General features: G+C 44.7%; 1 long non-coding RNA gene across 4 annotated transcripts in view; it reads left to right on the plus strand.

Moving 5' to 3' along the window:
* The window catches only part of LOC128076508 (uncharacterized), a 37,392-nt gene extending 24,609 nt beyond the window's left edge, over positions 1 to 12,783 (plus strand). For 2 of the 4 annotated variants that reach the window (XR_008204403.1, XR_008204406.1), the window contains one exon: positions 11,398 to 12,783. This is a non-coding gene — a long non-coding RNA (uncharacterized LOC128076508). Of the gene's footprint in view, positions 1 to 429; positions 1,112 to 11,397 lie in introns of those variants that run through there. The other 2 variants (XR_008204405.1, XR_008204404.1) reach the window with 1 other exon arrangement.
* The last annotated feature ends 14,886 nt before the right edge of the window (positions 12,784 to 27,669 follow it).

Here is a 27,669-nt window from a genome sequence, read left to right on the forward strand (position 1 = left end):
CAGAAGGTTGCACTCTTCAAGTACATCTTGACATAAAGCCCCTCCTTGGTGAGGAGAGAATGATGCACTAGAAGAATTTGGGCAGATGCTTCATAGAATCATAGAATCATAGAATCACCAAGGTTGGAAAAGGCCTAAAAGATCATCCAGTCCAACCGTTCACCTATTCCCAATAGCTCCTACTAAACCATGTCCCTCAACACAACATCCAGCCTTTCCTTGAACACCCCCAGGGTCGGTGACTCCACCACCTCCCTGGGCAGTCCATTCCAGTGCCTGACCACCCTTTCTGAAAAGCAATACTTCCTCATGTCCAGCCTGAATCTCCCCTGCTGTAGCTTGAAACCATTCCCTCTGGTCGTAATGGTTTCCCATCCCCTGAGGTCTTTGCACTTCCAGCTATCTAAAACCACTTTTTTTTTTCCCTAGTCAGAGCACTGCAACACGTGAGCAGAGTCCTCCAGCAACTATGGCTGTTGTCAGAGGGTGCCTTGTAGCATAAGCCTGCTGCTGGGAAAGGAGGTTGATTCAGGCAGAACAGGTGTGAGTGATGCCATCCTATTGACTTCTGTCCTTTCCCTCTCTTTTGTTCCTCCTCATTTGTATTTTGTCAGCAAAGCAAGCAAATGCATAGCTTGCTTGTTACTGTCACACACTTGGGTCACTCCAGGGAGTCACGACGCAGATTTTCCATTAGCGTCAAACATACATGGATTTATGAACTCCCATAACCTGGAGCAGATGAGAGAAGATTAGGGAACAACTGTTTTTAGATAACTTGCATACCTAAGAAATCAGCTATTATAGAGCTGCCTGCTGACAGGTCACTTATTTCCCAAGGAGCGTGAGAGAATATTACAGTGCCCTCCTCTTGGTATATTGTCACGTTATTATACACATGCACATTTACATTGAGGGTTTGGTATTCTTGTCTCTCCTTCCTCACATGGAGCTAATTCCCCATGCCTTATGCAGCACGTCCTGTACTGGGTCTTCTCCTTGGGTTCAAGACCTTTACACTGTGCCTGCACCATGCTGAAACATGAGGCCAGTGACAGACCTGTTTAGTTTCAGTATTGACAGCTGTGCCACTGCATCACAAACATGCCACATAAATGTGGCCATTTCCTCCAGATGCATTCACTCTGCAAGTGCTGCTTGAGTCTTGTACTGAATAATATTGCTATAGGTTACCATGGTAAAGACTGTATCTTGCAGTTTCAACATAGCCCTTTCGCAAGAATGCTGACAACACAAAAAAAGAGCCAGGACAGAGAAACTTTGCCTTTCTCCAGCATCTTTCATCAATATTCAAGGTGTTGGTGTATCCTGCCCTGCTAGGCAGGAAGGACTGTCCCGTGTTTACATATCCCACAGCAAATCACATCACTCACCACACGGTCTGAGGCTTTCAGACGAGTGCCTTATCCCTACTCACGCAAGAATTCCCCTTGCAAAAAGAAAATCCCCAAATCGTGTGCTTCTGACACAGGATCATCACCCTGTCCATAGCAATATAGTTTGTTTGTTTACTTGTTTTTAAGAATAGTTAAGTTTAAAGCTGTGTGTTCTATCCAGGATTGTGCCTGTGATAAGTTCTGGTTACAAGGACAGGGAGACAATGAATGGCTGCAGGTTGAGCCAGGCACTGGGGTTCAGCCTTGTTGTGGAAGCATTATGAAGAACACACCAAAAGCAAAGTGAGATGGGAAAACTAACCCAGCCAAATGTTAAAATTTGGAAATAGGCAATTAATTTACCCAAACTATTGTGATTCTCAGTTTTTAGTTATTGTAGGCTTGCATCTTCCCTTCCCTTCCCTTCCCTCCTTTGTAACACTTTGCTTTTGGATTAAGGTCAACTGCTGCATTCACTACTGGAGGAGGGGAGGCTTGAAAGCAGCATTTATCTAGCGAATGAATGGAAATCCCAAGTGGTAGCCTGGTTTTTGGATGGACCCAAATGGACAAGATGGATAGATAAGAAATGATTGTCATTGGGTACTGGACATCCCTCATCCCAAACACCTGGTCAGCCTTGCTCAGTGTGAGGTGAGATGTGGAATGGTGTAGAGCACCTGGCCTCATGGGCTCTTGCTACCCTTAGCCAAGGCAAGTGGCAAGAGTTCTCCTCAGTCTTGTTGCTTTACCAGACGGAAGGCTTGTAAAGCATTAGATCTGACAGGAATTAGATTGATTTTTCTGCATGAAACACTTGTGTAAGGTTTTTTCTGCTCTAGCAACCTCCCAGCGTTCCCCCATGACACTCAAAACATCCCAGCAGTGAAAAGAAGCACACAGCTGCTCACTGCCAAGGTCAGCACTGCTTGGCTGGGAGCAAACCTCCCGAGATTCCACAGCAGCCTTGTTCAGCTCAGATGCCCCTGCATGCTTTGCATTTCTCAGTCAAGGCCATAGCCCTTGATCAAATATTTCCTAGTGGAGAAGGCATTCATGTAAAGCCATCAATGTCAGCATCGAGGGTGCAGAGTGTTCAGAGAGAAGAGGGAAAAACCAGGCTGAAATGTTGATGTAGTTCTTCATACCCTTAAGCAAAATATTTCAACCCTAAGAAAAACCTTTTGGAAGTACCTAAAGAGCATCATCCATCATCTGTTAATATTTAAAGACAATCAAGGTCAGGCTGGACCAGGCTTTGAGCAACCTGATCTAGCTGTAGATGCCCCTGTTCATTGAAGGGGAGTTGGACTGTATGACCTTTAAGAATTCCTTCCAACTCAAACAATTCTATAGTTCTGTGGTTCTGTTATACGGTTCTATGATTCTATGATAAATGCTTCTTCTACCCAGCTGACTAGAAATGGAAAGGAGATGGCAGCCTGCACCTGGCTGAGGTCCTGGACCCTCTCTGCTGAATTTCTGAGAACCATCACAAGTAACCTGGAAGAGGAAACTCAATGAGGACATATCGACCACATGACTCAGTGATCACAGACGTTCTTGTTAGCTCCAGTCTAAAGCAGGGATCCTTGCTGACCACAGCTGTGTGAAATGGTGGTGGAGAGCAGCCTTTCTCCCTCTTAGCAGAAAAAACAGGACAGAGGCATGATTCTCCAGCAGATGGCTGCTTCATGGAAACCAATGCTGGTTTAATGAATTGTGATCCACATGCGTCACAAATGGAAGTAGCAGCAAACTAAGGGTTTCAAAACTTACCACTTCAGGCCAGGATCAGAGCTGCTTAGAAAACAAATGATGCTGGAATGGCCAACACACCAAAAGGGCAGTCCAAAATGTCTTTATATTCTCTGCTTTACGTGCTTTGCTCCATTTTAGAGGAAGTAAACTAGAGAAGAAGAGGAAGCACAGTCATGTAGCTGATATAGCACCACGAAGGTCCCCCAGACAGTGACCAGCACAGTCCACCATTGTGAAACAGGGCTTGGATTTGGGAGATGTTGGTGTTCCTTGTTCCCTGACAGCCGTGGGATGCCATGTACTCCTGTCCCTTTGGTTGCCCTGCACATCTCAGAAATTCATTCTGACCTGGAGAGAAAGGGTCAAGCCTTAAAAGATCCTGGTAGCATTACTCTGGTTTTCTTTCCTCAGTTTTCACCTCTTTTTTTTTTTTAACCCTGAAGTTTGGAAAAGGCAGTTGCAATTGTGGCTTGAGCAGCATGAATCAATAAACCATTAGTCTTTTCCTGCTCTAGTTAAAGGCTTCTCAATCTTAGTCTAGATGAATGATTTTTTGTTTTGGTTTGGGTTTTGGTTTTTTTTGGTTTTTTTTTGAGGTTTTTGATGTTTAGCTTGGCTTTTGTGTGCATGAAATGTAGTGGAATGGATTACGGATGTGTGCAAGGATCTGTAAATAGCTGCTCTTGCTTACAGCTGTGACAGTGTATGGTTTATCATGCTAGATGCAGTTGTTATTTAATACAGATTATTTTAAAAATGAGAAAAAAAATCAAGCAAGGTAGTGGTTGGTGTTTTCTTTTTAAGACCTATTACTAAATAGTCAGGCATAAGCCAAGGCCCATGGACAGTCTTTCATCCCCTAGAAACAGTACGATACGCCTGGTTACAAAAAAAATCAACATGTAAAGAACTTACTTTTAAGAGCATGCTCTCTATCTATTTTATACTACCGGACCATTTTTACCTTTCATGTGCCCCATCTCTATTGAACACATAGAAATCCTAGGAAATTGTTTTCACCCAGAAGAAAATAGTAATGAACCACCCAACCCACCAATCATAGAATATCCCAAGTTGGAAGGAATCCATAAGGATCATTGAGTCTAACTCCTAACATATGGGTTACTCCTTGAAAAATGAAGCATTTTGAGGAAAACGAGCAGTGAGTAGATGAAACAAGTTGATTCCTCTTTAAGAAGAAGAAGAAAAATGCTTGCTATTGTGGGGGAGTTGCTTTTGTTGAATTGATATATTTGACTTCAGTTGTTTGTTTTAAACTTTAATTGTTTCTGTAAGATATTAATGACAGGAGTTTGGAATCGCTTGTCCTGGTATGTCATGCCTCCTTACTCACCACAGAACAAATGCAATTTTAAAATGACCTAGAATAAAATCCAATTTTTAAATGACAATTTTAAAAATGGCTTGTGTTTTACCTTTAGATGTAGCACAAATGCTGCATAAAATATTCTAGAGGTGCTAGATCTTCTTTGGGCTTACGTCCTTAAGGTTGGCAATCATGTTCCCCAGTGCCTGTGCTGTACCTCTTCCTCTTGAAGCAGGGCACTTGGAGGAAGGCCCACCCATTGCTGCCAGCCTTGTTCCAGTGCTGAGGATCAGCAACAATTACCCTTTGCTATCTGCAGTTTCAGCACAAGGCACTCGCCAACCATGCCCATCTAGGCAGGAATCCAGTTGCTAACAAACTTCAGGGTCCAGCACGCATATATGGAGTCCATACAGCAATCTGTGGGTTCACTACAAGTCTGTAGCATCTCTCACACCAGGTTTGCACTCAGCAAGTCCAACAGAGCCTTAAGAAAGAGGTGGCAGCTTTATCAACCTCCAGCCAAGCTTTGTCAGTGCTTTGCTTGTAGAAGCCTTATCTAGACTATCCCAACTGCATGCAAATGTTTATGCTTCTCTACACCCAGTGTGCAAAAAACCAAGTGGTGAGATCCTCAGGGCCATCTTTTGGGCATTGACTTTGATTGCTGAGGCTGGTAAAACACACAGCACCCATTTGTCTCAGTGCCAGACTCAGGGCTCCATACCACTGCCAATGGCACAAATGTCCCCACGAGTGACCTCAGCACCAGGAAATCAGATCCTGTGCTTCAGGGCATCCCATGCTTCAGACTTCCAGCAGAGCAGAGCACGCCTGGCTGAACGCAGATGAGATGTACTCATCTGCATGCAAAAACAGTGATGGTTTTGCATAGGAATGAATACAGATCACACCTTGTGCTGGACATCAGCAGCTGCAGCCAGATCTCAGATGCTATGGAGCCAGGTGCTCATCAAACGCATCCCTTCTGCACTCTGGCTGAGTTTTGCAGGCATTGTGTTCTTTGGATGTGACAACTCCTGTTGCCAACACCAATTATCCTTCTGCATATGTACCTTCTACTGCCACTATATGAAGCTGCCCTACTGCAACTCCCTATTGGAAGAGCCATTGCCATCTTTTGGCAACTGTGGGACAGCCGCTGGCATGGGGGGATGACCTGTCACTGTCGATGTGGGTCCAAATGAGCTGCATGTCTGAGATGTGCTCACAGGTGCCCAGTAAGGCAGCACACAGGTGTGCTTGGGTGCGCCCTTTCACAGGTATTTCATAAACACAGCATGCCACCACATTTGCAGTAAACATGTATTATGAAGCAGATAATTATGTGTACCAAACAGAGCTCTGCAGTATTCAGATGGCAAGGGAAGGCTTTTCTCAGCACATCTAACAGAAGTCCTTTCCTTTTTCCCGGTGTGGAGAATAATCACAGAATCCTGTTGGATTTTTTTTTTTCCAACCAAATTAAGGTTGGAAAGTCTACTGACATCACCTAGTCCAACCATCAGTCCATCCCCACCATGCCTACCGACCATGGCCCTCAGTGCCACATCCACACAGTTCTTGAACACCTCCAGGGATGGTGACTCCACCAGTGCTTGCACCTAGATGTGTTCTGAGGAGCTGCCTGCTGTGGGTGGCTTTGCAAGAAAGAACCAAGGGATGGAACTCCCTGCTCTTCAATTATTTACAAGGTGACTAATGGTCATTGTGCCCTGCACAGTGGGGGCTTGTTGCTGGTAAGAATTCTGTTGTGTATCTGGACAGTCCGTGTGGGAAGAAATGAAAGAGATGTGAATGTGTCTGGTGAAAATGGAGATGACCGGCCTCAAAACACGTGAGCAAAGAAGAATGTAGTCTATTTAACAAGTGTCTGCCTTCCTATGGCTGTGGTTTCCAAAGAGTTTAATTAGCAGTAGGTTGAGTTGTAACTCAGTGACTACGCTGTGGTTTTCGTTCTGCAATAAAATCACTGTGAAAGTGTCTCCATGCTGCTAATGAAAAGTCATGCTTCTCTTTCTCTACCTCTTCTTCCTCCTTCTTCTTTTTTTAAATTTTTTTTTTTTTTTTTTTTTTTGAATTTTGAGTAGGGATGTCTGGGAATCTGAAACTGGGCTCTTTTTTTTCTGCTATCAGGACGTGTTCACACAGGCATCTCCAATGTATGCGAAGCATTTCATAGCCACACTGAGCTTCAGTTGAAGGGACTTGAAAACAACTTCACAGAGATCATGAACCAAGATTTAGTGCTGAGAGGGGCCAGCTCCCAGGCAGCATGGTTGTGCTGCCAGGTTTGACATGTCGTTGCGTCAGAGACAAATCTGCATGCAGAACGTTCTCTCTCTCCACGCAGGCATGACTCACGGGAGACCCTTCAGTCTTGTCTTGGCACACAGGCTGCATATCAGCTCAGGACACAAAGTTATCAAGCTGCTGCCACCTTTTTCTGCTTGAGAACTGCCCTATCAATGTACTGTATACTGACAGAACGTAGCTGAACTCAGAGGCAGTTGCACTGGGCTGCCCACTTTCACTGATAACTGCACTGCAAATCCCTTGTTGTGGAAGAAGAGGTTGATTTTAGAATTACTGAAGTGTGCGTGGTATCAGCTAAAGCTGTACTGCAGCAGGGTGCCCTTGCTATGAGCAGGCTGAAATGGCACTGCAGAGCCAGAGTGAGCATTGGGGTTGACCTGGTCAACTTTAACATCTATGAAGAAAACAGATGCTTCAGAAGAGACAGAAGGTATGCTAAAATGCCCTCTGGAGGTGCCTTCTTCCATTGCTGAAGTTAGAGCAAGGGCATCTTGCCCTCAGTTACCCTCTCAGCCTCCTCTTCTTGCATTAACTCTAGCACTGACCCGATCCCTTGCAAAGCCTGTTCCCAGCTCACTAAACCAGGAGCGCATATTCTCTTCTGGGTTCATTTCCAGCCATTTTCGTGAACTGGGGACAGGACACAGCAGGGAGCTGGCCCATCCATCCCTCTGCAGTGAGCCATTGTCTTGGCCTTGGCCCTATCATAAACCTTCACACTTTGGATTCATTAAATGGGCATCTCTGCCCACTGACCTAGCTTCACTAGGAGCTTGAGCCAGGTCCTGACCATATAGAAAGGGTTGGCATGAATGAAAGGTCATGTCTTTTGCCTCTATTTACAGTAGAGGACAGAGCTCAGATATGACTCATATATAAGAACTACAGGTGACATTTAATAACTGGCTATTCTTTGCTCTTTTGAATGCACTTAATGATTTATTTTCCATCATTTTCTACTTTCCATGATTTTTTTTTTTTTAATTATATGGGATGTGTCCTCCTCTCTATCCCCTTTCTTCTCCTGGCAAGCTACCTCACATTCTTGTGCCTGATTGATTGTGAAATCGGAGTAACAATGCTGCATACGTAAGAGAAACACTGAACGTATTAACCTTTAGAATAGATGAACTTATTGTCCCAGCTAAAACAGACTGAACGGGAAGAACTTTCAGCAGGGAAAGAGGAGAACGAGGCCACAGCCATGGACACTGAACTCTCCAGCTGTGTAAGGGATTAAAATAATAGGCATAAATGCTGCTGTAGTCACTTGTTTTTTATCTGAAAAACGTAGCACGAAACCTCCCAAATATGTCTTTGAGCACACTGAGATTTCTACCAACATTAATGATCAGAAATTTGGTTTGTTCTTGCAATTAATAAAATAATTAACACCAGCCATGTAAAACAAGAGATTAATATGCTAATTCATTCTGACTAACAAAAGAAGATCAGAAAAAACCTAACCCATGAAGCTGGATCATGAAGGCTATGTAGCTCCCTCCCCAACCCACTTTACTTAGGGGCAGTGGAAGAGCATCCAAATCTCCTGCTGCTGACCCGCCTGCCTTCACAGCCAATGCAGCCATCCAGTCTGTACGATTATTATCTGGAAGTGAGAAACCTAACAAAACAGAGTGTTAAAAAAAACAATCCAGAGAGCATTTGCACACAGATCAGGCGCCTATGGAGACTTGGAAAAAAAGCAATGCTGAAGCTTTCTTCTTGGCAGCAGAAGTGGGCCTTATGATCCCTATTAGCAGGCTGTAGCTGGGGGACAGAACATTTAAATGCTCATCAGTGGGGAAGAATATAGCATTCTGTTGGTTTCGTAACTGGAACAGAAGAGCCTCCAGATATCCATTCATTCGTTTATTTATTTCTAATGACTTAACTGGGAAGTTGGAGAAATAAGTACAGAATGCACAAAGACTGATTTTCCCTCCAACCTGTGTTTCTCTCCTGGGGAGAGGGCTGTGATGTCCCCTTGTATGGGGATATTCTGGAGTCTGCAGACCAAGGCCAGATCCTCTGCCCATGATTGCAACTAGCCATTGAGGCCAGCAGCCTTAAGCCTGTCCATGCAGCATCCCCATTTCCATTGCTGGACTAAAGAGCAGCTCTGTCCCCTTTTCTGACAACTAGTTCCTTGCCTTTCCCACTCATAAGTCTTTGGCAAGCCTAAGATGAAAACCAGCCTAGCAACCTGCTTTGGACAAACAGCACAGAAAGCATTGGTCTTCCATGGGATCAGGGGCCTGAAAACAAGGCAGTGTTTTTCAACATTTCAAATTTAAATCAACTCACCTGGGTCTTGAAACTATACCTTTTATCTTTTCTTTCTTTTCTCTCTCTGTGTTTCAGATATGGTAGAACTCTCCTCCCTTCTTCCAAAAATCTCATTAAGGCCATGAGGAGGAGAGGTGATAGCATGAAGGCAGGTACCAGGCTGGACCTCATAGAATCACAGAATGACAGAATCATTAAGGTTGGAAAAACCAGTAAGATAATCTAGTCCAACTAGCCCTTGCCTGTGACTGCTCTAAACCACATCCCTCAGTGCCATATCTACACTTTTCTCATACACCTTCAGGCACAGTGACTCCACCACTCCCTGGGAAGCCTGTGCTACTGCCTCACTGCTCTTTCAGAGAAAAAATGTTTCCTAATATCCAACCTGAACCTCTCCAGCACAACTTAAGGCCATGGGGTGCAGCATCATGGTGCCCTTGTACATTATTTGGGCATGTCATATCCCACATTCTTAAAAGGTTTTTCAGCACAAATCTGACCCAATATCGTAAAAGTCATAAGGTATGAGAACTGTGAGTCACTGACAAGTTACGCTCTTCTAAAAGTGCATATTTCTGAGTTGATTTCATTTGCCTTTAGATGTTACAACACTGGCGTTGTCAGGACTTTCTCTGCCATCAGCAGGCCTCGAAACATTATTTCCTTCCAAAACTTTTATTGTTATTATTTTTTTTATATATATAATTTGACCAGCGAAAGTTGAGATTCATATACAACAAAACAACCAGCAGAGTCTGTAGGAGGTCAGCAGACATGGCCGAATGGCTGCACTGCTCTGTCCTGCACGCAGGATGGATGGGGAGGAGCTGGCAGGAGGGAGCTGGGCGGGCAACTCACAGTCCTTTTTGTAGGCACATGGAGGATCACTCGCCTCTTGTACTGGCAAGGAAAGGTGCTTAAAACTTGGAAGCTCGTGTGTTTGTGCCAGAAGTGTTAGGTTTTATAGGAGATTAGATGCTGCTTGACACAGCAGGTCCTCTTGCCAGATCCCTGGCGCAAAGACAATTAAATGAGCCAAATAACCACATCCATCTCAGCATGTCCATGCATGCACAAACAATTACTCTGTGGGACTGTTATTAAAGAAAATTAAATTTTAGGTCTGCACCCAGCCAGGAAATCTTAAGGGAGCCTAATTTTCTAGGAACCATCAAGTGGGCTCAGCTTGGGTAGCCCAGGAAAGGTTTGTAAATATGCTTCAGGAATCTGTAATCCTGCTTATTTGCTACTGTACTTCTTTTAAAAACCCAACACTTCTGAGAAATTGAAGAATTCAAGGCCCCAGGAAGTCCTGCAAGTCCTCTGGACTTGTAAGAGCTGTGGCATCAGTTTCCAGTCTGAGGCATTTTCAGTTGCTTAGGACTGTGTCAGTAGTTTCCTTGTCATATGAAGTCAGACGAGTTTCTTGCACTCCCTCAGCAGCAAACTCAGTTTTTGCCATTCTACCTGGTCTCAGGAGATGAAGACTGGCAAAACCTCATAAAGACACATATTCTTTCACCTGCAAAACAAACTGGCGGGATTTTGGTAAAGGTGATGGGACTGTGAATGAACATTTATGGGTGGGAGATGTAGAAGTAGTGGCAGCCTTAGAGCATCTGGAAGAGCAAAAACAACAGCAACTCTTGTGACAGGGATGCTGCACGTGTGGATGTCTCTGTGGGGAACAGTGTATGAGGAGAAAGAACAGGGACAGATGGCTGAGGAGAGAGTCACAGAATCATAGAATCATTTGAGTTGGAAAGGACATTTAAAGGTCATCTGGTCCAAACCCTGCAGTGAACAGGGACACCTACAGCTACATCAGGTTGCTCAGAGCCCTGTCCAGTCTGACCTTGAATGTTTCCAGGGATGGGGCATCCAGCACCTCTCTGGGTAACCTGTGCCAGTGCCTCACCACCCTTATTGTAAAAAATGTCTTCCTTATGTCCAATCTAAATCTCCCCTCTTTTAGTTTGAAACTATTTCCTCTTGTCCTGTCACAACAGACCTTCAAGGAGTCTGTCCACTTATTTTTTGTATCCCCTCCCTTAGATACTGCAAGGTTGCTCTCAGGCCTTCCCAGAGCCTTCTTTCTACAGGCTGAATAGCCTGATCTCCATATCTCTGGATGCTGGAGAGGTCTTCGCAGCCCTGGTAGTCAAACAGATTCATCTTTAGGACACTAGCTTCCAGCCTGCACAATCTCCACTTGAACATCCTTGAGAAAAAATGCCATGGAATGGGAGAAATAAATGCAAATATGCTTATGTCTTTACATAGGTATTGTGACTCAACAGACGCCTTGGGGTGATGGAGGATGTTGTCAGGCAGAAGAGGGGGCTGGAGTGTCTGAATCCCAACTCCTCCAGTCGGACCACAAGGGACTTCCAGCAAGCCTCAGCAAGCCCCTTCTGAGCTTGCTATCTCCACTTCTCCGTGCAGAACAATAAAACTCACCTCCTTGCTGCAGGCCTTTTGAGATCTGCTACTGCAATGAGCCACACAAGTGCAGGGTACCTTTTTATCTGTATGTGATGAATGTTCCTTTAAAGTCTCCTCGGGCTGCTCAGATGATTCTCACTCCTAATGGGGACAGCTGGCTCATTGATGTAAGAGGCCATCCATCAGGCTGACCCACTGAAAGGCTTCTACTGTGGCTCTGGTTGTAGCTGCCAAAAGAAGCACTCCAGAATTGCCTTTGAAATATTGTATTTTAAAGTGGATAAGGAGGGATTGGAATGTCCTCATCCAGCCTTTGTTATTTGACTGCTTTTGAATGATCCTTTTCAAGAAGAGGTCGAGCATATATGAGTAAAAAAAGGAAAGAGAATAACAAGGCTTAATGCTCCTTTTTACATTTTATAAATTTGATGTAAAAATAGTTATAACAAAAACACAAATCCCACGGTCTGCCTTCCTATTTGCAAAGGCTGTAATGAGCTGACATTTGAATGAGTCTGGAAAATTGTCTTTAATAACTCCTCAGAGGCCTCAGAGTGGGAAAACCTATTATTGCTGCCTGATTTGGAAGTTATTGTTTTAAGAATTTTTTTGGAGATGCAAACCTCTTTCAGGTTGCAATTTTGCATCTTCTGAGCAAGCAAGTCTCACGATGCGCTGTCTCACATCGTGAAGCTTCTGCAGATTGTAAAGGATGGGGAACTGCTCCAAGAGGTTTGCTTCATGTTTGTCTCCAGAAAAAGGCGGGAGGGGTGAAATCCATTGACCTCTAATTCCTGCTCACTTCATAAACTGCTGTCTTATGCGATGGGCCAGGATACACTTATACCAAAGTAGGGAAATTGTTAGGAGAGTTCCTCCTGTTCTGAACAGCACATCCATGTTTACCTGCTTGCCATTTTCTTATTAATAATGAGTCTATAGTCCTTCTCAAGGTCTCAGAGGATGGTTATGGGAGCTCTCAGAGTGGTTTGGCTGATGTTGGTGTCATTTGGTGCCCAAACCTTACAGACCACTCCTTGCACATGTTGCTCACAGGTGGTACCAGCAGTAGGAGAGCAAGATACACTGAGGAAAGGGCACAAGTTGAGATGGGGGATAGTGCTAAAGATGAACTGTGATTATTTTGGTAGGATGTACGAGACTGTGTAACAAAATGCACAAGAAGCCAGCCTTCATTAACTTCATTACCTAAATAAATTATCTGAATTTCCAAATCTGAAATTATCTGAATTCTCCAAGACTGAGATATGGTCAAAAACAGATTATTTATTTTAAGATTAGAATCATAGAATTGTTAAGGTTGGAAAACACCACTAAGATCACCTAGCCTAATTGTCAACCCATCCGTACCTTGCCCACTGCCCATGTCCCTCAGTGCCACATCCACACGGCCCTTGAATATCTCCAGGAATGGTGACTTCACCCTGGGCAGCCTGTGCCACTGCCTCATTGCTCTTCCTGAGACTTTTTTCATGATGTCCAACCTGAACATATCCCAGTGCAACTTGAGGACCTCTCATTCCCTCTCATCCTATCACTGGTACCTGGGAGAAGAGGTCAACCCCCCACCTTAAAAACCTCCATTCAGGTGGTTGTAGAGAACAATAAAATCTCCCCTGAGCAGCTTCTTCTCCAGACTGAACAATCCCAGTTCCCTCAGCTGCTCCCCATCAGACTGGTGCTCCAGATCCCTCAGTGCTTCATTGCCCTTCTCTGGACACACTGCAGGGCCTCTACGTCATTCTTGTAGTGAGGGGCTCAAAACTGAACACAGTATTTGAGGTGCAGCCTCACCAGTGCTGAGCACAAGATGTTCCCGGATCTGGTTTTAATGTCCAAGTTTTAAGTATCTACACATGAAATAAAAAAAATGTTTTCAAGGCTGAAAGTAGAAGAAGCAACCAATTCATACAAAAAAATCAGAACTTACGCAAAATAAGAAACAGCTATAGAGCTGGTTCTTTATTAACAGAGAGACATAGAGAAAGACATAGAGATCTTGGAAAGGGTCCAGAGGAGGGCGACTAAGATGATCAGGGGGCTGGAGCACCTCCCCTATGAGGACAGGCTGAGGGAGTTGGGCTTGTTCAGCCTGGAGAAGAGAAGGCTGCGGGGCGACCTCATTGCAGCCTATCAATACCTGAAGGGAACCTACACCCAGGAGGGGAGTAAACTCTTCAGAAGGGCTGACAACAGCAGGACTAGGGGAAATGGATCCAAGTTGAAGGAGGGAAGATTTAGGTTGGATGTTAGGGGGAAGTTCTTTACAAGGAGAGTAGTTAGGCCCTGGAACGGGCTGCCCAGGGAGGTTGTGGATGCCCCGTCCTTGGACGTGTTCAAGGCCAGGTTGGACGGGGTCCTGGGCAACCTGATCTGAATGTGTACGTTTGGTGGCCCTGCTAGGCAGGGGGGTTGGAACTACATGATCCTTGAGGTCCCTTCCAACCCGGGTGATTCTGTGATTCTGTGATTCTGTGATTCTGTGATTCTGTGAGAGCACCTACACATAAATGGCTTTTGGTGAGAAGCCTCACAGAGAGCTAGGGAGCCCTGTTGCTGTGTGATGCAGTGCTGACTTGTTTCATTCCCTGGGTCTGCCAGTCGCATCTGGAGTGTGGACACCTCATGATGGCCCAAAGCGACAACTCACAGTGCTGACTAACACGTATGTGTGCGTATTTGTGGTGAGTGTCAGTGCTCATGGATGACAAAGAGGTAGAACGTATCTGCGAACATTCATTACGTACATATGCGCTGAGTACCGAGGGATTAAAATTTCATTAGCTGTTGCAGAGTTCCTGGGTGATAATTCTAGGATAACAAGCACAGAGTTCTGCAAATAAGGTCCTGTAAAGGGATTTGTTTGTTCAAAGTGGAGACTAGTTTGTGTGATTAAAAAAAATGTCAAGGAGCTAACGCACTCATTAAAAACTTTCATCTACGAATAAAATGGCAATGTCATTAAGCTTGGAAAACCACTAAGATCACCAAGTCCAACCATCAGCCCACCCTCACTATGCCCACCAGCCGTGTCCCTGAGTGCCACATCCACAGGGATCTTGAACGTCTCCCAACAAACTTCCTCCCAAATGTCCACGTAGGAAACTATTTTGAAAAATATATTTTGTAGTAAATGTCTGAATAAGCTATCTCCTCTTCATGCATTTGCAGAAGTTCTGGGAGAAGCCCAGCATTGCTCTCAAACATCCAGATCCTTCCATTCCTGAGGTGCAGCTCTTAACCTATCCAGCAGCCCCAGTGAGCTGTGAGAGCCAAAGTTTTTAAGTAGGGCATGGAAACTGGATAAATGTGTTAGGGGAAAGCTTGGTCGTGCCTCAGCCCTTCCAGCACAGAGCAAGGATAAGGATGGGCACTGAAGCTGCACTGTGGAGGAGCAAAGGAAGGTGCTACGAAGCTCTGTGGTGGCTTTGTGCTGCTTTGTAGAGCCTCAGGCTAGGGAGGTAAACGTTCTCTTTTATAAGACTTAATCTGGAGCCAGACTTGCTCCACCCTTGAAAACACATTTGTAGATGCTGATGTGAGACAAATTCATGAAATCGAGATGGTCTGTTCTTTCCGTCCTCCCTGAAATCTCCTAAATGCCTCTCTTTTTGCAGGGGTTGTGCATTGTATATAATTATTTCTTTTCCTGTATACTGATCCCTGTCTCCTACTTCAGAATGCACTGTAATTGTATTTTCTCTTCACAAGTGTGATGCGCTACCTGTCGCTATCACACAATGGGCTTTGCTCTGTCAAAATGGGAGAGAAAAGCCTCTGTTTGCAGGGTGGCTTCAGATGAGGCTCTGACAATTGCAGGTTCTGACTCAGACCTGTGCAACTGCTACTCTGTAATCAGACGACGATTAGTCACCGCCAGCCAATTAGCCCTCCCAGCTTCCTAAAGCAATTTGTCTACCTGCAACTTTATAAATTCTGATTAACTCACTGTGACAAAGCTTGCAAACCAGAGCCTCCTCCTCCTTCACACAGTTCAGGTCCCCAAAATTCAAGGAGGAGATGGACAAAACAGCAAGGATCTGAAGGTGGCCAGCAGGAGAAGATCCAAAGGAGGGCTACAAAGATGACCAAATAGCTGGATAATCATGGAGTCATACAATCATTAAGGCTAGAAAACAACTCTAAGATCAACTAGGCCAACCACTGACCCATCCCCACTGTGCCCACTGCCCACGTCCCTCCATGCCAAATCCACATGGCTCTTGAACACCTCCAGAGATGGTGACTCCATCAGCTCCCCGGGCAGTCTGTGCCACTGCCTCACCACTCTTTCTAAGAAATTTCTCCTAACGTCCAATCTGAACCTCTCCTAATGCAACTTGAGGCCAAGGAGATGGACCTTCACATCCTGGAGGAGAGAAGGCTCAGGGGGAAACTCATAGCAGTAGCCCAGTGCTTACCAGCTGGCTACAAAGAAGAGGCTCTCTCTTTGCTAGAAGCCATGTGTAGAAAACAAGGGGTAACTGGTACAAGACACACTGGAAGAGGTTTCATTTTGTTTAAAAAAAAAAGAAATTTTTTACAATGAGAAATTCAGCGACTGGATCAGCTTCCCCACGGATGCAGTAGAGTCTATATTTGTTGAGATTTTCAAAATGGCATTGGACAAGGTGCTAGATGATCTCATGTGGGCTCTCTTTTCCCACAGAAATTTTTGGACAGTGTGATCATTTAAGCTCCTTCCAGACTGATCTGTTCCAAGATTCTGTGTTTCCATATCCACAACCAGAGTTTTATCAAAGGTTTAGGGCTTTGTTTCACCAGGGCAATGCTGAAGGCTTGTTGTGAGGGCAGGAGCTTGTGGTGCCATCACCACCACAGAAATGTGGGCACTCCAGATGAAATGAGCTGCAGCTGATCTCAGGAGGTCTGAGCTGTGCAGGGTACTGCAACACTAGGAAGTGTTGCAAAGAGATCTGTGTTGAATTCACACAAATCCTCCACTGCCTCTGTTTGCCCTAGGCCACCTCCTCCTGTTCCTCCCTGCCATCACTCCCACCAGTGAGCATCGCTGCCTGGAGAGCACAGGTATATGAACAGGCAAGGACTGTGTGGGGCATTGGGGTGGTCCATGCTCTCCTGAACTGCTTGGGAGGGATAGAGAAGGGGAAGGGAAGGGGAAGGGGAAGGGGAAGGGGAAGGAAGAAGTCCCAGGGCCAGGCACAAAGGGAAACCAAAATCCTTGTGCATGGTGCCAACGTTTCTGGATGGTATATCCAGGTTCATTGCCTTAATCTGCCCCATCAGTATTTTCTCCTTACAGCCTTACATGAGTAAGATTTACATGAGTTTCCTCCATAATCATCAACTGCCATGCTTCCTGTGCTACTGCCACACACACATCCATCTCTTGCCCATTTTGTTTTTTTTCTTTACTGACTCATTTTAATTACACGTTTTAAATTTAAGGAATTTATTTTCTCTTTGTGACAAGACATCTGACTTATCTTGGAGAAAGGTTCCCCACACCCTTCTGGTTTCCATCTCGTGCCTGGTGCCAGCTGAATCAGATTGTCATGCTAAAGCAAGTTAGGAAAACAGGAAAGACACTAGGCAGCCTCATCCAAGTTCATTAGAGCAAAGATCTGGAAGAAAAAAAAAAAAAGGATAAAATAAAATAGGCGTTCTTAGTAAAACTGGGGGTCTTTTGCTTGTCTTCAAGCTTCAAGTCACAGTTCCTCTCCCTGGAGGGACAGAGCAGAGTTCCAGGCTTGCAGCTCACATGGTCTTCTCACAGATGAGCAGCTCCCAGCACAGAGACACTTTAAACCAGCATGCCTGCAGGCACTGCTAAATCACTTCTTTGCTGCTGCGCTGCAGGTTGGCATCGAAGCTATCAAGGAACTCCCAGGTTCGATTTGTCCCGATAAAGCTGTTTGTCAGGATTTCCATTCTACTTTCATTTTTGCGGATGTGTTTTCATTTCTCTTCATCTATTTGCCTAGGGTCCATTGTGATTCAGAAATTGAGCAAAAGAGCCCATTACATTAAGGTGAGTAGTGGCCATGACAGTGAAGGAAATACATATGCTGGATGCTTCCTACCCCAGCAGAGCACAGATGCTATTGCAGGTGCCCTTGCTGTTCAGAGGCTGTGGCACAATTCTTGCACACATACTGCACACTCCTCACCCACACTGGAGGTCTAGAGGAAAATCCTCCATCAGAGGGGCTGCTGACCACCCAGCAGGGAGATGCCCACAGTTGACATATTGATGATTTTCCCTGTTTCAACCTGTTATTTTCTTTCCCTTTGAAACAGCAAACGAGAATAGTAGCAGCTTATTTTCTCATGCCTTACGTATTTTAACCGCCTCAGTCCCTGAGGTCCCCAGCCCCGAGGTATTTGCTGTTTCACTGCATTATTTGTTGCTGCATACTAATCCAATAAACCTGAGCTGCCATAAATTACCATACCACATGGGGAAGGCTAAGTTTAGCACTTGCGTATTTCAGACATCTGTCAAGATAAACTTGGACTGGAAGGAGTCATTGGCAGGCTTGTCTACACTGCAAGTGGACAGTGGTAGAGGCATTTCCTCCCCTTACTCTGTTTCTAATGTTAAATCATTTTAATATTATTAAGTTCAAGTAAAGTCTCTTGGTGGAAGCTCCAGGGACCTGCTGGAGCCCATTGCCTGGTTGTAAATGAGCCTCGTGACCACAGTGATCCAAAGCAAGACCTACTGCGCTTTCTTTTCCTCTGCTAGCGTGGGCACTGGTCGTTTCACAGTAGGTGTTAGAGCCAAATCGTGTCAAATATTCACATCGTAACATCTACACCCTCCTCCCCAGGCCTTTGCTGAGCAGAAGTGGGAATTATTTTGGGGCGTGAATGTAATGCACATGCTGGCAAACACCATTTGAGGGAATTTCTGTGTATCTCTTTCTGACGGAAAATACATGAGATGTCTTTCAAAGAGTTAAAAAGGTGACACCATTTCAAAACAATGAAATGTCATATTTTGGAGGCAGAGAGACATTTTGCAACAAGTCCAAATGAAGTGGTTCTTTTTTTTTTTTTTCTTTTTCTTTCTTTTTTTTTTTTGACATGTGACTGGAAAAGCAAATCCACTTTGACCTTGATCTTTCTCCTTTTCCTTTTCTTTATCTTTGTAAGCAGACTTAAAAAGTAACTAAACATTTCTTACTCCTCCCACAGCCATCCTTGGTCATCTTTTACCTTTCTTTATGTGCACTATTTCTTCCTTGGATTTCTTCATCATCTCTGCCAGTTTGAAATCTCTGTAAATATCAGCCTCTCTTTCTTCCCCCTCCCTGCTACGTTTTCTCCTAAAGCTGCCATTGCACAGTTTTAACAAACACAGTCCATTTCAAGAAGGGGCATACGCACCAGTAACAGAGAAGAAAAATCCCTGCTAAATGCCATAGAAGCGACGTCCTCAGACAGCTCCTGCATGATAACACTTCTTCCCCTGTGTCAGCCTTCTCTGCCCTGCTGTGCTCTGCTCTGCTCTGTGGGGCACCATTGTGTGACTCCAACCTCTCCAGCTCCCTTCCCATTGTTACCAGGTCTTTCTTTCTGCTGGTGAATAATTTTTGAGAAGTTCTATGCCTCCTGGCTCGCTCCTTTTCAAAATGAAAATTATAGCATCTACCTGACTGAGGAAGACAGATTGTCGTGATTGATTAATATTTCAAAAGGGCTTCATAAATCTATAATCTCTCTACAGTATTACAATTCCCTCCTATTGCTCTGTTCCTCTGGTTGGTCTTTGGGTCCCCCATAGGCAGCTACCGGTCTCAGTTTACAATAGAGGTATATTGAAACGTACAATAGAAGAAACAGAAAAAGAACATCAAATGGCAGGGCTCTGGAGCTGAAATTTCGGTAGCCATTTCCTATTCCATCAATAAGCTTTTTATTTTCTTACAGGTCAAGCTTAGTCTCATGTATGTGGGATGCATTTGATACAGGTTTCTGGTTTAATGAGGCTGTGGCCAGGGGTTGCCAGGATCACTACGACCAGGACAACAATTCCCACTGGGGCAGGCTGATGGAGAAGATGGAGCCGGGCTCTTTCTGAATGTCTGCAGCAGAGGGGGGCAACAGGCACAAGGTATAAGAGGTAGACTAAGGTAAGCTTTACATGAGAGTGGCTCAGCATTGGAAGAGACTGAGGTGGCTGGGGGAACCTCTCATCTTGAAGATCATCACAAGGCCCTTAGTGACATGACTTAAGCATGGAGATGACCCTGCTCTGAGCCAGATGAGGGACAGATAACCTTCAGAAATCCTTTCCAATTTAAATCATTCCTTGGTTCTTTGCTCAAAATAAACGAATTTTGACATTAATTATTCTGCCTTAGCTTTTTCGTATAACCAGCCACTGATGTAATTTATTGCTCCACAGTTTTAGGGCAGTTTGGAAAAGCTCTCACTTCTGGAGCAGAAAATGGGGAGTAAACCAATGGGGACTTGGCAGGATGCTTGCACTTACACGACTTAAATACATGAAAGGAGAATTTTATCTGCCTTGACCCTTATTTAAACCCTCCCTAAACTCACACGATCTGAAGTTCACAACCTCTCTTTTTACTGCCACTGTGGAGTTACACCTCTTTCAGAACCAGAGCTGGCGTGACTCATCGAGGAGGGCAACGCTGTACACAGTCCTTTGCCTAAGCTACTGCTCTGCTTCAAGAAATTTGCAGTAGGAGAAAACCAGGAACAAAGTGAATGTTAGTTTGGGTTGCCTGCTGCCATCTGGGAGCAGTAAGAATTAGGAATCTGCTTTCATTTATACTTTAAAGTGAATTGTACTGCCTGCCCAAGGAAACGTAGGGTGCAACGGAGGAAGACTTTGCTTTTCAGCAAGGAATGTCATAAGGTGCAAAGTGCATCTTGGTGCAATGCGTGTGGATGACTTGGGAGATGCTTACTTCAAGTGCGAGCTCTTCAAAGTGGTGCCTGCCTTTTTTGGAGTGCCTTGCACAGACCTCTATTTCTTTTAAAGAACACAAAGCTGCAATGAAGTGCTGAACAGCTCTGATGTGTGAGTTAAGACTGCCATCCACTGCAAGGCAGGGCATCCTCAGGGTTTCTTCCTGCATTGGGCAGGTAAAATATTGTCTTTCTTGTTAGATATGGACATGGTGCACATGGCCACGCACCCTGGAGATCAATTGCTCTCACCAATCCTGTCCTGGTGCTGCCTGCTGGGACAGGAAGTAGAATCTCACCATAAGAAGAAAAAGGACAAGTAGGCCAAAGAGGAAAGGTGTTATATCCATTGGAAGGCTTGTCAATCCACCATACTATTACTTTCTCTGGTGTTAAAGAAAATGCCATGCTAAGTATCCCAGGCTGTGCTGGCTGCTCCATCAGTGCTTGCACTAGGGGCCTGAATGGGAAGATCTGCCCTACACCTGTGTTCTGTACCTGAGTCTATTTCACAAAGAGCAGACTTGGAGCCCTCAGACACAGCATCTGTAATTACTTCTGGCAATTAACCTTGCACCTCAACACCCCAGCCACCCTCCTCTGGGACCATCAGAATGGCACTATCTCTTGCAGTATTACTTCACAAAATGCAGCCCTATCCACAGCTTAAGCCCTGGCCTCTTTAATTAACTGACAACTTTAATCCACATGTTACACTCTACTTATCTGGAAACTGACTTTTACTCCTGATAAGCCGTGATCTAATTGCCCACCGTCCTGAGCAGAGGCACAGAGCTGAAGCACTGCTCAATGTAATGATAATCCCCAGCACTAAAACACTGTGCTGCATGCAGTGAGGGCAGCAAAGAAGCCCTCCCTTCCCATAAGTCACTGACATCAATACGGAAGAAACCAATTTAAGTTTGGCTAGTGTATTCTAAATTTATTTGCCTTTTAGCCTTACAATTTTAAAAAGCATGCAGGCAGCTGGCTGGCTGACTTGTTTGGTGAGCAAGTTTTTCAGGCATTTGCTCCTCTCCATAAATGAAGGTTTTCCAAAACAAACTCCAAATGCATTTTGGCTGCTTTTCTAAGAATTTCTCAAGGAGTTTTGATTGTGAAGTCATACGTAGACTTTATCAATCATCAGGTCCTGCCAGTTTTAGCCTGTCCAGCCAGCTTTCTGCTGCTGTACTGCTAAGGAGATGAGCACACCATTTGGGTTCATATCATGCATACATTCCCTTTTCACTCCCCCAGTCCCAATGGGGAGGTTTCCCGGGCTTCTCCATTTCTCTAATTCCAGGGTAGTTTTTTTTTCTCTTCTTTAGTCTTGTTTTAAACCCACGAGTTGAATAAGTAATGGGGAAGTAATTTTAATTAAGAAAATGATACATTAATTTCTGTAAAAGACTTGAAAATAGCCCCATCGCACATACAGCCCAAGATTGTTATTGCTCAAGATTTTAGATCAAGTTGTTTTTCTTTGCATACAACTTTATTACTGGTCCAAAAAGGAAGAAGCGTAAACTTGAGAGAAAACCTCAGTGATTTGCTAACAAAAAAGAGGCAGCCAAGACAGCCCAACGTGGAAGAAAACACATTTCCTTTTATGAAAAGAACATCTCAAAAAAAAACCCTGTTTTTGAGGCATTTGTGCATGAGACAGCCATTTGGCTCCTGGAGCTTGAGTATGGGCCAGAAGCAATCAGGAAGGGAGGGCAGAGGCAGCATACATAACGAGGGAGCCTGTATGTGGGTTCTTATCATTTGGAAGCTAATAGATGATGAAGGCAGCTTAATCCATGAAAATATAGAATAATGACAACCCTGACTTTGTGCGTCATAAAAATAGGGGGAATAGGGGAAGAAAAAAGTAAAAAGAGAAGTAAAAAGCAACAGCATTTGAATCGATGTGCGTCACTAATGGATGAGGCTGGAGAGGGAGAAATGATCAGTCCCAAGGAGCAATGGCTGCTCTTCCATCCCCACAAAAATCCACTGGAAGGGAAAGAGGGGAGTGGACAGCAGAGCAAGCACACAACCACTGACCGTGCTGGTGCCAGCCCAGTTCTGCTGAAGCCCAGTGTCTGCCTGCCAATCTCTGTGCATTGCCAGACACCGCAGACATTTTTGGTGGTCTGCATGCCATGCTGGTCCAATGCGAGTGGCACAGCATGTGTTGGGACACCTCTTAGATGAACATAGTCATCTCCCACCAGACAAAATGCCCGTTGTTGGTTGAGCAAAGGCTGCATTGTGCGGGTATCTGGTGAAAAGGCAGCGAGTGAAGTCCTGTCATGGTAACAGTGGGATTAATTAATAACCGTTGGAAGAACTTAAGAGGGGTTGTTGCAAACTTAGTCATCGCTAGAAAATTTTAATTAGCCATCGGATACTTTCTTCCTGGAGATATGTGCTATCTGCAGAACTGTACATCCAGTGGAGGTGGGACTGGAGGATGCCAGTGTGGCAAACTGGAGGGCACAGGAGACGTGAGGGCACTCAGCTGGCCGCAACTGGGGCCACTGACCAGGTGAACTCAGAACATTAGATCTGGCTTACCCCACCCACTGTGATGTTTCTGTAAACACAAAGAAGTGAAGTTTTGAAGCCCAAAGTCACTGCTGCTAACAGAGAGAGCTTCAGTGCAACCTGGAGTCTTGGCCTACTTCTGGAGACCTTACACTTGGACTACTCCTTACCCTCTTAGTTCTTACTAACTCATTCTACTAACTCATTAGGAGAGGGGAGGTGGAAAATGTATGCTTGGAGGCCAAAGAGATGAGATCTATGGCATTATCTTGTCTGGAATCTCAGCTATTTTTATCTTTAAACATTGAGTTAGGTCAGATCTATTTTTGGTAACCTCCCTGTTGCATTTTATACCACTTTCTATTAAACTTCATGTCTTTTATTGTTCCGTCCTTTAAAATTAGTCAAATGCCTGTCATATTTCTGGGGCTAAGCTCTCAGATCAATTATCACCTGGATTAATTCCATTAATTCTTCCCCTGCATAGGCTTACTAGTTACCCAACAGATAACACGAGGTGTCCATGTTTCTAGTATTTAGGGGTAGAAATTACTGGCCAGCAGAATGCAAGCATTTCACAGAATCATAGAATCATTAAGGATGGAAAAGATCACCAAGATCACCCAGTCCAACGACCAACCACCCCCACCATGCCCACTGCCCATGGCCCTCAGTGCCACATCCACGCAGCTCTTGAGCACCTCCAGGGTGACTCCACCACCTTCAGTCCAAATGGACTGAAGCTCCTCCAGGTAATGTGTGTTGAGCTGGTACACACTGTTAATAATCATGTTGTTAATTGCTATCTCACCCAATGCTCCTGAGACTCTGAGAAAGTTCACCAGACTATGCAGTCACAATGGTGTCTTCAGGGCTGCATGCAATATGCTTTTTTCCTTTTCAGTTTTCTGATAGAACAGCACACTTAAAAGGGAGATATTTTGTTGATGATGTTTCTGACCCCTTTGAAACACTTAAGGATGTATTTTTTTTTTACAGGTGCAGTTTATAGAAGCATCATGGTATCCAGCCCCTGAAGGATACTTTTAAAAGTTTAGGTTCCCATAATTTGATATTCAATGCACTGGTTTGCATTTCTTTTCATACCTCAATACCAGGTGAAGCCTCTGCCTTTTTTATCCTTAAAATCTGGTGTGCAAATACCTATCCAAACATCTTTGCCAACAACCCCAAGAGATCCTTTTCTCTTGGCCTTTTAAATTGCTCTGCCAGCTCATTTGTAGACCAATAGTTCATCATCCTCCTGGCAAGCTTCATGCTTCCCTTCTGCCTGAAATGTTCTCATTTGCCTTAGCACCTTCAGCCTTTGTTTGCTGTGGCCACTTCTCAACATCACCATTTTTACATTGCATTTCACTGACCTTGTATGTGTTCTTTTCCAGTGGCAGCAGCCACTGTGTCACTGGTTTCAGATGGCCAGGTTTTGGCTCAGACTTCCTTATGTCTCGACCAGGCTTCAGGAGATGCTGGTTATAAAAAATGGCACACAATGAAAGCCAAGCCAAAGTGAGTCCTGGTGGTATCCAGAGTGCATCTGGAGGCTGCAATGCCAGTCCTTCCCACTGGCCTTTGCTAACACAAAATACTGCATCACCTATCCCATCATGCTACCAGGCAATGGCAATTAAACTGGTGATAAAATCTGCTATACAAACCATCTGCATTTACTGCCTAGACCTTGTGCTGTGCACACCTTCCTGTGATACTCCGTGGCATAGTCTCTGGTTTTCCAGTAGCCCGGATGCTCTTCTCAAGGACAGCCTGGATCCTGTGCTGCTGTCTATACTGGGGGGTCGCCCTTGTGATGTGGTAACATTGATTCTGGATGCTGCTTCAGAGAGGAGAGACCTCAAGTAACCCAGCCATCCTATCTGTCTTGTCTGAGTGCTTTTGAACTGAGGAGTTCCGTGTGCCATACCAATCCTTGGTGATTCTATGACTCTATGATCCTCTTTTCCAAATACCCAACTAGGGCATGAGATGTAGCAAAAATCTCAGATTGTTTCCACTGAGTACTGTTGTTCAGGAAACTCTGTACCATTCATTTTGAACTCAAAATGCTGTCATCTCCCAAAATAAACACCTGGCTTCATTTCTCTGAATGTGGCTCCAGTATATGTACAGTATGAGTTTCATAGAATCGTAGAATGGCTTACATTGAAAGGGACCTTAAAGATCAACAAGCTCCAACTCTTGCCATGGGTAGGGTTATGTCCCACCAGATCATGCTGCTTTGCTTTGATATGCTGCTGAAGGAGAAACAGTACTATCTATCTTCTCTGCTCCCCCGTTTCTCTTACTCCTTTCCCTTCCTCTTCAGGGGATCACCAGGGGCATGGGAAGGCTGCTTTTGGGGTACAGGCAGCAGACTACATCATGGCTTGATCCTTCTGGGGGGAGCCAGAGAAACGGTCATCTCAACAGCAGCCCCCAGCAAATGTCTTTGCTCCTCCCTTCCATCACTGTTTGCAAAATGGGATAATAATTCTAGACACCTTTATGAGGCTCCTTTTCCACTCTCATCTGTGGCAAGCCAGAAGCTTTCCTTTTTTGCCTTGACATGATGATTTCACCCCATCTTCTGGAAAATAAAAATGAATTTCATGGCAAAGCTTTCTGCATCACTTAACTGCTCCTCACTCACATCTGCTTGTGGGATAAGTCCTGACAGCATCCATGAGCAGTGTGAGAGGAGACATTCCAGGAGCCATCAAGAGGTGCGAGTTGAGCTGTGAAGCTAGCTGCTGGGCTCCCTTTCCACCATGCTGGGTCACACTGACCTTTGGTTTCTCTTCACTGGTTCCAAAACTGGCCCTGCAAGTAATATCACTTGTCCAACTTCCCATGCCAGCTTTGTCCTCTAATGTGAGCCCCCCATAAAATGTGGACTCCTCACCAGAAGCCAAACCTTCCAGTCTGGCTCTCCATAACGGAGCCTCTGAATATTCTGTCCAAGTTTTCACATCAGTTTCAGGTCACGCTCAACCCAAGCACTTGGAAATGGAAATTCACTTCACCAGACACGTCCATACAGGCTGAAGCATTCAGGACAACTGCCTGCCTTCATGCTCAGACCCCAGTGATGTCCCTTCCAAGCCTTTTAATGAGCTCAGCTGGGTCTCCTGTTTGCTTGCTCTGGACAACAGGAGTGGTAACACATATGGAGTATTTTTGATCCAAAGTCTCGTGAACTTGTCCTCGTGGGAGAAGTTTGCACATGGGACCAAATGCACTGTCTGTGCTCCTCTGAGGGAAAAGCTAAAGCCTGATAGAAAGAAAGAGAGAGAGAAAAAATATCCTTATTATAGTTTTACAGTTCTAATCTCAAAAGCAGAGTACATTTTTAATGTTACAAGCGCCCACTTTTAACCTTATTTGGTGATACTGCCTTCTTCCACAATCAAATATTAAACCGTTTTGAGCTTTACACCTTATTACACAAAGCTTCTTAGAAACAGAAATAAAATAAATAATCCCACACAAGAATGCCAAACCAAAGGAGTTTCTGTGAACGCATGCCTAATTCAAAGGCAAAGAGATGTCAGATGCAGGGTACGCGCGGTTATGAAGTTATTACTCACCCTCCTCAGGAAATGTCCTTGGTTAAAATTTTAATCCAGCTGAAGTGGTTGCTCGAGGGGGGTTTCCCTGCAAGGTGAGAGAGAGAATTCTCATCTGGTTTCAGCCAGCCGAGGTTGGAATCCCCTCACTGCAAACAGTGGTGTTATATAATCCTATCATAATTTTGTTCTTTGTCATTATGATGAGCATTTACCTTCTATTTTTCCCAGGCTTCTGATAAGAATTTTCTTTTTAGAAAGGCAATTAATCCGAAACAAATAACTGAACCCTCTTGTAAGCTCAAGAACAGATCAGACCACTTCTGCGTGTCACTCCAGAGGGGATAAGAGCTCTGGGAGCTTCTCTGTGAGTTACTTATTGGACATAATGAGACTCTTACCGGGCACCTGCCACCAGAGCTAAGAGTGTCTGCTCTCAAACATCTCTTGAAATGGTGCTTTTTTCCTCTAGTCAGTGGCTGATTACCTCTCGGAGAGGTCACTCCTAATGGTTCTCTCTTGCAGACTCCCGCATGGAGATTTATCTGTGGTTAGGTAATGACATTTGACTGTGCATCTAGGAGACTTGAGTGGCCCAGGCTTAGCATAGTAGTGCTTGTCGCTTTTCGCACTCCAGCAAGGATGACACTGGAAACAAACTCCTGAAGCCTACACTGCACGCCTCAACAGGAGCCAGACATGTGGACCAGCTCCAGGCCTAGGTTGTGCACTGCACAGTCAATGGAGAGTGCACAGGGCTTGTGTGTGAGAGCTCTGAAAAGACGAAGGATGCAGCCATGCAACTGGAAAGAGGCAATGGAGGTGAAGGAGATGCAGAGCACTTAGCAAGAGCAGAAAGATGTTGCTGAAAGTTATCCTACATGGGAAAAGTGCAGGGATGCAAACACTAGGTGAATCAGCACTCTCCCCTTTGGAAAGGCACTGATTTCATTTGCCTTTCAGATGACATCTCGGGGTTTATGCACAACAGAAAATACCTTCTAGGCTCCAGGGAATGTCTGTGTGCTTGTCCAGTGCAGCAAAAATC

This window comes from Tympanuchus pallidicinctus, unplaced genomic scaffold (genome assembly GCF_026119805.1).
Source record: "Tympanuchus pallidicinctus isolate F22 unplaced genomic scaffold, pur_lepc_1.0 scaffold14, whole genome shotgun sequence".
Classification (NCBI taxonomy): domain Eukaryota; kingdom Metazoa; phylum Chordata; class Aves; order Galliformes; family Phasianidae; genus Tympanuchus; species Tympanuchus pallidicinctus.